This window comes from Neomonachus schauinslandi, chromosome 8 (assembly GCF_002201575.2).
Source record: "Neomonachus schauinslandi chromosome 8, ASM220157v2, whole genome shotgun sequence".
NCBI lineage: Eukaryota > Metazoa > Chordata > Mammalia > Carnivora > Phocidae > Neomonachus > Neomonachus schauinslandi.
The window spans coordinates 66,405,694-66,418,393 of record NC_058410.1 but is presented as its reverse complement, the minus strand read 5'-3'; positions in this window follow the sequence as shown (position 1 = coordinate 66,418,393).

Genomic DNA, 12,700 nt, shown 5'->3' with positions numbered 1-12,700 from the left:
TTATAGAAAATGACAAAAAGGATGTGGAAATTTGTAGGACTGTCTGAGTAAAATAAATAAATAAATAAATAAGCAAAAGCTAGGTTTAGCTGAGAACTATGAAACTTGACACCACAAACAAAAATTTGAAACGTTTTTAGGGGGGGAAAAACCCTATTTACATATATTAAACCGCAATATAGAATATACAAAAGAAAACACAATAAACCTTCTGAGATTTAAACTGCAGGTGTGTGGTTCCTGCTGCTTCCCTTCCAGATGTGTAAACCATCAAAGAGCTACCCTATATTAACCCTGGTGGGTAAGTAGGCTCTATGAGACAGGGGAGAGTCATTTCCTTAGGATAGCTGGTAGTCAGGCTAATGCAGAACTTTGGGCCCTCTCAGTGTCCAGATCTGAAATGTGCCTCACCAGGCCTTAGGTAGTCCATAAGCTTACCAGGTCGACAGCCTGAGAAGGCAGTTGCAGAGGAGACATGCTTCTCTCAGTCTGGCTGCAGCTGTTCAATCCCTACCCACCCGTCCACAACACTTGCTTCCCATAGCTCTAGAAGAGGCTGAACATAATTCTTATCCAAGTGGTTTTGTTGACTACCTGTAGCTAGGGAGAAATCCCCACCATTTAGTTAAGTTTATATTACTGGATCAAAAATCGAATTCCAACTATGATCATTTTCCTTGCCTTTCAGCTATTCTGCTGTATTTTCCTGCCTTGATACCTGGTCTAGGCTCATGAGAAGCCACAACTACCTCATTCAGTGGTAAACTATCCACATCATTGAGACATACAAGCAAAGTAAGTAAGTAGCAAACCAAATTACCTCTTTGGTAAAGTTTTGTCTAATTCCCATAGCTAAAAGTTGAGTTTTGTTTAATTTGGAGAACACTAAAGTTATATCAATAAATGAAACTTTAAGTTCATCTGAAAGCCAAAGGGTCAAAAAGTTCAAATAATTTCATCTTCTTTTAGACATTGTTTTATCAGAAAGAGTCAAGGAAGTAGCTAAAATCATTAATCTTTTTTCTTCAAAACAAACATATTCTAAAATGTGTCAAGGAGTCAGCATAGGTTTAAATGAAACTCCTAACTTATAAGAAGAGATTTAATCTTCACATTCTTGGGTAGGAGGAAATACAGAGTCCTAGGTATTTGGGTTTAGCTAAGTACTGTTTTAGTGATAAGGATTTCTTAAATAGTTTAATAACAAAGATAGTAAGTGCTTAATATATGTAAGCAATATACTAACCAGTAGTCTAAGCACATTTGTTATACCATTTATTTTTTAAAACATTTCTATGAATTCCCATATTACCACCATTTTAATTTGAGGAAATTCTAGTACAAAATCTTGCACAAAAAGTAATTTACCCTAGTTCAAAGAGCTAATAAGTATCAGAGTCAGAATTTAAATATGTGCATTCGATTAATTTATAAATGGTGACTTGTTACAGACAATTAAAAAAAAAACTCAACAATACATGTAATACTTTCTGGCAGTTACAGTAGTTCATTATCTAGTTTGCTCTTCAAATAATCTTGTCAGTTAAGTTCAGAGCTGTTATCTCTACCATTATGCAAATGAAATTAATGAGGTTCAAAGATTGACTTTTTCAAGGTCATCCAGTTACAATATTGAGGTGCATTTGGCACCCAAATCTAGTTCTTTTGAGATGATTTTTCTTAACTATTTCAAAACTAATCAAAGAGGAATTTGGTAGAAAGTAAATTACAACTAAAATGTTATCAAGAAGATGAAAAATTTGAGCATTGTGATCAATTGATATGTGGTAAATTTTAATTCCAAATGGTAAATTAAAAATATATATTATTAAGAGAAAGTTTATTTTGTATGATTTTATTCTCAACACCAAGAATATGGCCTAACACATAACAGATGCTCAAATACTTGATGGAGTGAATGAATAAATGAATGAATCTATTACAAGACATCACTGTACTAAGATAGTTTTCTTGTTGTTCTTATTTAAGCCATAAAGAAATTATCTAGTTATGAATTTAAATGTTGAATACTTAAAATTTAGTCCACCTCTGTTCAAAGTTAAGGAAAATATTTTTGGAAATAATCTAAAATTGATATATGTCCTTGTAGTGTGACTTCTTGTGAAAAATAGAATAATTCAAAGTACCAGACACATGAGCGGGTGTGAGTAATTATGCTATTATAAATTATCAGTACTCAATTTAAACATTTATGTGTTTTTCAAAATTAACCAATATGTCAATTTTGGCCAAATCTCAAAAAAATATAGAGACAAAGGGCAGCTGGAGTGGGTCCAATTTAAAACATAATAATTCTGCCCAAATGTTACACTTTAGTATCAAATACTAACATGCATTAGACTCACCTGGAGGGCTTGTGAAAATACAGATTACTGGGCCCTATCAGTAGGTCCGGGACAGAGCCTGAGAATGTGCATTTCTAACCAGCTTCTAGCTGATGCTGATACTGCCCATCTAAGGACTACACTTGTTGAACCACCACTATCAGGAAAAGTGCTACACTTACTTTGAACTCCTGCTTTTAAAGTTAAGAACAGAAACAGCTCCTCTTAACCACCACCCTCCCTTCCCACATGATGTCTCCAGATTTGGTACACTTGATTTACTCATATGCCATAGGCAATTTGTGCTTGTAAGAATCTATAATAGATTTCCTGAGTTTAGAGGTTCCAACACAGCTTCAGGGCTTTAGATTGAACATAGCATAGATTCAGCTTATAATGGAGGACCCAATGATTATAACAACGGTTTAAGAAGTCAGAATGCTAAATCATTACAATTGTTTTGTCTGTCTAATTGAAAGGTACATATAACTAAAATTGCAACATTTTACCATTATTCAGCAAAGGTGTATTAGGTGTGGCTAGTGCTAGTAAATCAATCTAATGAGAGGTATTAGCTATTTCAATCTGACTATATACACAGAGGTATCAGATCTCAACATCACTGCCATGAGTAGCACTGGCTAGAAGTAATTACTATGACCTTGGATATTTGACTTCATTTTTCACTGCCTTGCTTTTGTTGCAGTCAAAATGAGTCTGGCTGTATACTGTAAAATCTGCAAAAGCTATGCTATATGACTCCATATGACTGTAGCCAGAGGACTATGTTCAATTCAGGGTTTAAAATAATATTTAGTTAAAAAAAAAAAAAGAAACTTAAACAAAGGTAAAAGAAATGATGTAGAACATTGTTAAAATGTTAGGATCCATGAAAAATAATGAGGATTTCAAAATCTAAGGAAAAATAAAGAGATTTAAGACAGAGATTGCTACTTGATTGGGACATGTTAACCAAATGCCAGAATAATAATGACCATCACTGACGTGTCATTTATTATATTAGTACTGGGGTCCTTCCAACAATCCAGTTTACAGATGAAAAAACTGAAGATCAGATATTTGACTTGTCCAACTCCAGCTAGCCAGTATAGTATATCAAAGAATGTCTAAATAATGTCTAAATAAGCTGCATGTGTTACAAGAACCTTGTGTACTAAACAAGCCTGTGGAATAGTGGAAGAAAAAGTTATGTTTTATTGATTTTCAAATACACTCTCTTTAAGTCTTACATTTAAATAGTTCTCAGTGGTTTATACTCTGCTCTTTCTTCTATTCTTTTCTTCATTATGAATTTGTGTCATCACAGCAGAATTTGTATACTGATTAATGTACTATATATCCAGCCTCCTTTCCTTAAATGCTGTCATTTACTAAAGCAATGACAACAGGAACTATTTGGGAATGATATAAAATTGTAACACATCTATTTAGGGACCAATGACTGACTCAGAATTCTTTCCCTTTATGGAAATTTCAGCACTTGCAATTCCATCTTATTTCTCTACAGGCAATTAAAAGATAATATTTTTATTTAATCAAAGGAATGTTTTGAGCACTATAGGGTTAACACATGTGAAATCTATGTTGTTCTCCTGAAACTAATGCAAAATAGATTATTTCAATGTGCTTTATCCAACTCAGCCAAGTTTCTCAAGTGTGCATTTCCAGCTTTGTAAGTTACAACTTTTGCAAGATTTCTATTGTGTTCTAGTTATCCCTACTACTTTTCTTCATTTCTCTTATTAAAGTAGTTTAGCATCTCAGTCATTTGAGGTTATCACTGATTTCTTTAATTTCATACCTCTCCTAATTTATTAGTGAGCCTATTTTTTATCTCTCTCTCTCTTTTTTTTTTTACTGATATGATTATAAAACCTCATCTTTTTCTCCTCAATGCCTTTTTGCTTTCCTTGTCTCAGGCTTCTTTTTTTTTCTTATTAACTTTCTGCATCCTATTAACTTTCCTACAATCCTTGTTCAATGAAATGTATTCTTCTTGGTTCATATCACACTTCTCTGATGGTAAGTCTTTAAACAGTGTGTAAGTGTGTGTGTGTGTGTGTGTGTGTATGTACATATTTGTCCTTATAGAAAGGAGACATTTTAAATTAATTCAATTCACATGATATAATTACAGTATCTCTATCATAGTCTAGTCTTCTATCTCAGGATATAGATAATATAGAATAATATTCTATAGATATTATAGAATATAATATCGAATAATATAGAATATAATATAGAATAATATTCTATAGGTATTATAGAATATAATATAGAATAATATAGAATATAATATAGAATAATATTCTATAGATAATATAGAATAATATTCTCTAACTATCCCTCCTTAAAGGTATTATATTAATTGTTCTTTGTATTAGGGTTTTCATTTTGGTTTTGCTCACATACTCCTTTAATATTACATTCATTCTCCTTAGTTACTAAATGGTTAAATGGAATAATCAATTGACCCTAATTATTTACTTATATACTTTGGGAAAACTAGAGCCAGCATTGTAAAAATAAAGACTATAGCTCTTAAGAATTAATGGAAATTTTAAAATAGCAAACTTCTTCACACCAAGTAATTTAAACTCTAACTTATCATTTTGAAAATATAAATGCTCTGTGATTAGAAACTCACTTTAGATAAAAAAATAATTTGGGTTACATCTTTTTATTCTCAAGTAACATTTCACAAGAAGTGTTGTATTTGACATACCATTAAGGCATAAGGCCATGCTTAAAGTCATTTCTGTGGGACACTTCCCCACCCATAGTGTCAGGGACCATCACAGGTAGGTTATATGAGTGCCCCTCCCTACTGTTGGACAAAGACCATGTGACCAAGGAACAGCCAAATCATAGGTTGGCTAATTATCTATTGAGTGGTCTGGTTTGAAAGTTCTACCCTAAGTTAGGGTAATCCTTATCTTGAACCTAGAAATACAGAAAGAATCAAGTAATTAGCTATAGAGTCTACAATGCAAAGACTACATTCAGAGAGGCAAGAGGAGTCAAAAATCAAGAAAAATTATGTAGAAACTAGAACAATGAAATATTGAAAGAGTACACATTATAAACAGTGGTTTTCAATGGGCAGGAGTGTGGAATGTACCTTATGCAAAAGAAGATTCTCAGAGACTATGGACTCTGAGAAACAAACTGAGGGTTCTAGAGGGGAGAGGGCGGGGGGATGGGTTAGCCTGGTGATGGGTATTAAGGAGGGCACGTACTAAATGGAGCACTGGGTGTTATATGCAAATGGTGAATCATGGAACACTACATCAAAAACTAATTATGTAATGTATGGTGATTAACATAACATAAAAAAAAAAAAAAGATTCTCAGAGCATGGGTGGAATAAGCTTGAAAATACCTTGTAAGAGATTCAGAGTAGAAAGTGAGAAATCCCCAGGGATACAGACACTGTGGACAGTTGTGAAGAAGCAGTAACAGTGAGGTGTTAGAGTGAAGATTCATAAATTCTTGCTGCTGGAATTGCCAGAACCCGCTCAGACCTAGGACTTTCATCTACTTCCAGTATCAGTAAGGCTACCTGCTAGTACATTTTCCAATCTTAGATTTTAATTAGCATCTCTCTTACTGTCACACTTATCTTTATAATAAACTGTCACCAAATTGAGTTGTCTTGAATGAGTTTCCTTTCCTTGTAATCAATGGAAGCCCAGCAAAAGTATTTACTCTTGTTTCATTCTGTAAGTACTTTTTGATCACTTGGAATATGTAACAAACTATGGCTGATGATATGATACGATATGATAGGATATGGTATGATATAGATATTTAAAACATCTATTTATATATATTCAAAAATGAATTGTGCACATGTTACATTCTCAAGGAGCTTGCCATCTAATAGAGAAAGAAAATCCTTATAGAAATAATTGCAAATGATAAAATACCTGAAAGAAGAAAGGTCAATGCTTGCAATGTTTTGTTTTGTTTTGTTTCTGTATTATATTCTGCTGAGTAAGAGTGTTCTGTGTTACACCTCACATATTATAGTTAAAAGTCGTGCTGGTTCCCAAACACCAAACTTAAGTAAAGAATACAGAAAAAGGTTTGAGGAAGAAAAATTTGGTTGTAGTAGTTAAGAATAAGGCAGCTAATGAGAAGAAGTCTATGCAGACGAGAGAAAAATGATGACTATTTGGAAAAACCTGGGTGTTATTGCCAACTAGGTGTATCATAAGCTCTAAGGTCAAAAATTTTGTGGAGCAAACAGTCATATGTTATACCCTTATAAAACTATTTTAAACTTTACCTTTCAGCCTGACTTAGTGTAATGTTTCAGAACCATTCTTCAAAGAATAAAACCATAACCATTCATGTGAAAAAAAAAAAAGCCCTTCATGCTATATAGACTTATAGCATGATTTTATTTTTCAGAAAATAAATATGATCAATATCCCAATGCAACTAATGGTAAATGTATCTAAGTTTTATATATCAAAATTTTCACCTTTTATTGTTGAATCATATTCTGTTTTTCAAATTGTAGGTCTTAAAAAAATCAGCCTTCACAAAAATCTGTAACAAAATGAGAAAAAGTCTTTCGTTCAATATGACAGTTGTTCAGAGCTTGATGTTGTCTATCTGAGGACACTGCAGGAATTATCTGCAGTCATTGTAGTCATGAGTAATTATGAGTGAAGACTATTCTGATTGCACTGACAAGACAAGGAGAAGGAGGTTAAGAGAGCAGATGGGATTCAGATTAAAAAATTAGAATGACATTTCAACTCTAAATGAAATACGTTTTTTTGGCAGAAGAAAGAATCCCTCTTCCCAGAAATTTCTGAGGACAATAACGACTACGGTATGGTGCTTCTCAGAAGCAGAAAGAGGGATCTAGGTTTCCATTTAAATTAACTTCTGATTCTGTTTCTAAATATATATTTGTTATAAAAGTCATTCATATGCTTGAGCCAATAATACCACACTTTACAGCAATAAATTAAATATATGTGCATAGACACTTATATATACACATCCATAACTACTTATCGAGCTTTTCAAAACAGTGTTACAATTGTTTCTTGGATGTACAGTATTTGTCTTACATGTTTACTAATCCATAAAATATTCATCAAATGCCCGCTCCATGCTATCCACGGAGATTGTTGCTGTGAGGGTACAAAGGTAATCTGCACTATATTCTAGGAAAAGATTATCAACTAAATTTACTGCTCTGAGGTACTCGGTCTTTCCTATCACATCTGGCAGTGACCAAGGGACCAATTTTATTAAAGTAGCTTGTCTTTTTTCCTTGTAGTTGTTTTTAAATTATGGCATTCCAACAAATGGTCCTATTTATGGAAATTAAAAGAAAAAAACTCACATACTCTTTATTGCACAAAATCTTAGGATGTTTCACAGTGAGGACCCCCTACAAGCGAAACAAATTGACTCAAGCTAAGTTATAATATCGATTATACTCCTCTATTTTTATACAATCAACACTTTCTTTCAATTCTACAGTCAAGCTATTGGAATAACTAATTAAAACATTATTAAATTGGGTCAATAATGGAATGGTATATAGATCTAAATTAGCTTTTAATAATCTTGGAATTTTGTTTTATTTTCTTCAGCAATAAAAAGGGAAAAATGTGAATTAACATTAAGTGTATTCACATGCTGTACAGTGCAAATAGTTGGGATTAGATAGTTTATGAAAGCAATCTAACTTTATATAAATAAAAACAATAGCAATGATGAGTTCTTTAAAAAGAATGAATCAGACAGATAATCACCATTTAGTATTCAGAAATGTAAGCCATAAAAAGAACCAAGTGGATAAAATAGTCTCCCCACTGAGCATCATATTTTGTATTATCTTGTACAGGAGATGAAATTTACAGAAGAAACATTTTACCTTTAATGAACTCTAATTTTGATAATCGAGTTGCCAATTAATAGAATAATTGCAAGGGTAGATTAATGTCACAATTCTCATTCAGTTATCTTTCAGCCACTCTCTATGTATGTGGTAAATATGCAGAGCACATTCTTTTCTTTAGCATTTCCTCAACCCAGATTTTACTTTAACATAATTGACAAATTTGGAGGGCACATTTTACTACAAGAGCCTGAGGACCTGATCCTATCATTAAAAGCACCCCAGGAAGAAAAATTCAAATGCAAATTTCAACTGACCTTTGTGGAAACAACTCATATTATTTTGCATCAGTAGCCACTAGAGATTTGTCTGGCTATATATGGATTTCCACATCTGTCAGCTATAAGTGCACTTCATCTGTCTGCTAAATCAGAGAGCCAGAAATAGATGACAGTGATCAAGTCTTTGAGCTTCTCTTAAATTAGCCACATCATGAGGTAAAGTTAGTTTCTCCACTGGGCTTTCATGCTAAAGGTTTACTCCTAAGAAACTTAGAGAAAAGACTACATCAGAAAAGCAAATGGAGTCTTACCTCTTCCTTTCGGTGATTTTTTTTTTTTTTTTCCTCCTTGGAATGGAGTGCTGACCAGTCTGTCTGGGTGTAGGTCCTGCTGGGAGAACTGAGCATAAATTACCAAAACACAACAGCAGCAAGAGAGCTATAATGAACTTCACCTGTGCCCAGGTTCTCTTACCAATCTCTGTTCCGAACCCCCTACGGTTTCCTTCCTTTGTGAACTGATTTAAAAAAAAATAAAAAATAAACCCTTACTCACCCTTAGACTTGAGTCCAGGGTGATATGCACACCAGCTGCTAGTGTGGCAAATGCATTGATTTTTTTTTTTCTCCTTCTTCCTTTCTGATCCACTCTTCATTAAATAAGGAGTCAAAGTGATGAGATAGAGAAGTACAAGCACCTGTGTAAGACAGCACACTTATGCCTAACATTTCTAACATTTGGCTTCCCCGTTTGACCACTAGACTTTAGAAAATAATTTCTAAACTAAGGTTAAGGAAAAGCAAGATGTCTCTGAGTCACTCTGGGTATCATCTGTGTATTATTTTCCACAGTGTGGTCATGTGGAAAGAAAAAGGTGGTAGGAAGTATATGTAGAGAAATATCCTTCTGTAGAGAGTTCAAGAAAAAAATGCTTTGCACTTACCCTGATAACTCAAGTCCCCCTCCCCTTTTAGAATTGTATTTTTAAGGTAGAGGCTCTATTATGAAGCACAAAAGAGAGCAAGATAAGTTGAACACCTGCAACCATGATTCAAATCTTCATCCCTACCAAGGTGTTCACTGTTGCCTTAGCTAGGTTCAGGAAACTTACGCCAATGCTGACACCTTGTCTCCCATGTCATCTGACACCTAGAGATACTCAGTGTTGAATATTGCTTGGCCAGGTATGGACAGGATACCTTAGCTAGAAGTCCCCCATGTTATTTCTAGATGTATGGAAGTGAACAATTGCGGTATATGAAGACTTAGGTCTTCATTCTTTCAAAGATGTTCAACTATTCCTAATGGCCTTGATTTTATGGTAGGTTTGGGAGTTTTAAGGAGAAATATGGTATGTAGCATATAACCAACTTATTATAATTCATTATATGGGTGTTAACATTGCACTTGTTGGCAAGCTGGGAATTCCTGATGCATGCCAAATGTCATTTTCTAGCCAAAAAGTTTTAAGGTAATATCATCAACTCCTTCTACATTAAGGTTAATAATTAAAGAGATCTTCCAAACTCATGCCAACGTATTTGATATGATTAATAAGAGCAATTGTATATGAGCTACAACTCAGTACCTATTGCCCATACAAAGTTAATATCTACATTAATAATAGTTCTACCTTTTCTCTAGGTGTGAAATAGTTTAGTGTTATTATTTCCTGTGTTATTAATAAGAATCTTCACATGTCTACTTTTTAAGCCAGGTGGAATTTAGCTTGGGTAAAACAGAAGAAGGAAGAGAAGAAGAAAAACCATCTGATGATAGAAAAATACCCTTTGCATCCATTTTTACATCTCAAGGGATATTTCCTATAACATTCCTTTTTATTCCTCTGATATTTCTCTTAGAAACAGACTAGAAGTTTTTTTTGTTTTTTTTTTTTAGATTTTTTTTTAATTTGTTTTTTTTGAGAGAGAGACAGAGATAGAGCACAAGTGGGTAGGAGAGGGAGAAGCAGGCTCCCCACAGAGCAGGGAGCTCGATATGGGACTCGATCCCAGGACCCTGGGATCATGACCTGAGCCGAAGGTAGACACTTAACCGACTGAGCAACCCAGGCGCCCCAGATTAGAAGTTTTTTTTTAAAAAGATTTATTTATTTATTATTGGGGGGGGAGGGCCTGAGAGAGACAGAGAAGCAGAATCTCAAGCAGACTCCCCGATGAGCACAGAGCCTGACACAGGGCTCTATCTCATAACCCTGAAATCATGACCTGAGCCAAAATCGAGAGTCAGACACTTAAATAACTGAGCCACCCAGGTGTCCCTTATTACTAATTTTTTAATCAAGTGATAGATTTCAGGTGAACACTTTGAAGAAAGCAAAATTCCAATTTCTTTTCTTTTTTCTTTCTTTTTTTTTTTTTTTTAGAGAAGGAGAGGGAGAGAGGAAGGGGGAGGGGCAGAGGGAGAGGGAGAGGGAATCTTAGGCAGGCTCCATGCCCAGGAGGAGCCCAACACAGGGCTCGATCTCACGACCCTGAGATCATGACCTGAGCCGAAACCAAGAGTGTGACACTTGAACAACTGAGCCGTGCAGGTGCCCCATAAACAGATTCAATGTTTTTAAGAGAGTCCAAAAGATACTCTTCTCAAGGAAGTATGTCTTCACGTAGGAGGGCTGGTGATGGGTGATTAGTAGTTCTAGAATAATCAGGAAGGACCTGGCAAATATATTTACTTTGGTTACATTGGTGAAGAAAGAATGGATATACATCATAATCCTGTCAAACACACCTTATATTTACATTTAAATAATGCGTATCTGGGGGACACGTGGGTGACTCATTCGGTTAAGAGTCCAACTCTTGATTTCAGCTCCAAGTCATCATCTCAGGATCCTGGGATCGAGCCCTGCATCAGGCTCCATGCTGAGTGTGGAGCATGCTGTCTCCCTCTCCCTCTGCCCCTCCCCACTGCTGGCACGCTTGTGCTCTCTCTCTCTCTCTCAAAAAAAAGATAATGAATATGTTTTAAAACTTCATTTCATATTTAATAAGTATTTCCAAAATTAATGTTACCAGGGAGAGAGGCCAACTATGGAAGAAAACATATCTGTTTTTCCAGATCATAGACAAGAAATAAAGGCAACTCTGTAACCTTAGGCAAACTATTTTAACTATATGTTCCTCACCTATATAATGGAGAAATTATATCTATTTCATAATATTATTGTGGAAATTGAATGAAATAATGCCTATAATTACTTAACACATTACAATCAATTAATATGAACAAGTATGTAAAAAACAATGAGAAAGCCTATGAATCAGTAATTTCCAAGTCAACAATTACCACTCTTATTGCTTCATTTTGTAATTATTTTATTATTACTATTTAAAGATTTTCTTAGATAAAATTCTCAAAATATGGCCCCATCATTTCCAATGTGTGTTATTATTGCTGCAGTGTTACTGACTTTTCATTGCAACTCACTCTGATCACTAAATGCCAAAATAGCAGTTTGTAATATCCCTTTCCCCAAATTGATCTCTCTCTTTCTTCTCAGGATCCTTATGCTTATACATCCTTTATTTTTCTAAGATAAATCCTATCAAAATACTACCAACCTCTTTCCACAGAGCTGGAACAAACAATCTTAAAATTTGTATGGAACCACAAAAGACCCCGAATAGCCAAAGCAATCTTGAAAAAGAAAAACAAAGCTAGAGGCATCGCAATTCTAGACTTCAAGCTAAATTACAGAGCTATAGTCATCAAGACTGTATGGTACTGGCACAAAAACAGACATAAATCTGAATTTCCTTTAAAGTAGACTTAGACCCTTTTTTAAAATGGTACCTTTATAGGAGAATGCAACACAACATCTACTAAAAACAAAATAAACAAAATAAACCAACCAACTAAACAACAAATGCCATACAAAAAAAAATAATAAAAAAAACTAGAACTCAGAAAAAAAAAAAAAGATGAAATCCATATCCTTTAGCTATGCTAACTTTTAGCTATGAAGAGATGGAGGGAAAACTTAATGCCAGAATCCAGAGCAAGTGTAGATCCCAAGTGTAACTAAGCCCATCTCAATTCAGCACCTCAGAGTCTCTGGAAGTGTAAGGCAGCCAAGCAAGGGTCAGATTTAGAGCAAGTACTGACTGGGAGTCCCACACCATGTCCTTTGAGGCCTCTCATAGAGACCAGCAGTGAAGGAA